Source organism: Gavialis gangeticus, unplaced genomic scaffold (genome assembly GCF_001723915.1).
Source record: "Gavialis gangeticus isolate Ggan-Ray unplaced genomic scaffold, GavGan_comp1, whole genome shotgun sequence".
NCBI classification, from domain to species: Eukaryota; Metazoa; Chordata; order Crocodylia; family Gavialidae; genus Gavialis; species Gavialis gangeticus.
The window spans coordinates 147,132,928-147,133,433 of record NW_017729032.1 but is presented as its reverse complement, the minus strand read 5'-3'; positions in this window follow the sequence as shown (position 1 = coordinate 147,133,433).

The following is a 506-nucleotide window of genomic DNA, read 5'->3' as shown; positions in this document are numbered from 1 at the left end:
GACCCATGCCCTGGTAGGGCCAGTCTCCATGGAAACCCTGGCCCTTCCCTGTCATGTTTCTGGTGCTGCTGTGGTCTCCATGGAAACTGGCCACAGTGACACAGGCAGGGGCTGCTGGGAAATGGAGTCTGCTGTAAGCCCGATCCGGCCCAGGGGTCAGACTTTGCCCACCCCTGTTTTAATGCTAAAAAATTGTTGTGGGGCAGGCCCTGAGGCTAACAAGGTTGAGAACCACCGACAGATAGCCTAGCCATGCCCTCGTTTACCATTCTGCTTTTCCAGGTTCACCTTCACCCAGAACACTTTTCATGCAGTTAAAGAAACTTTTATTATTGTTGTTCCTGTTCATTATAATTATTACTAGTGTTATCATTAGTATTGTAGTTAACATTAGCACTAGTATTGTTATAATTACTACTATGACTAGTATTGCCATCATTATTATAATTGTTACTAAAGTTGTTTGTGATTACTATTGTTACTATGACTAGTATTTTAGTTATACT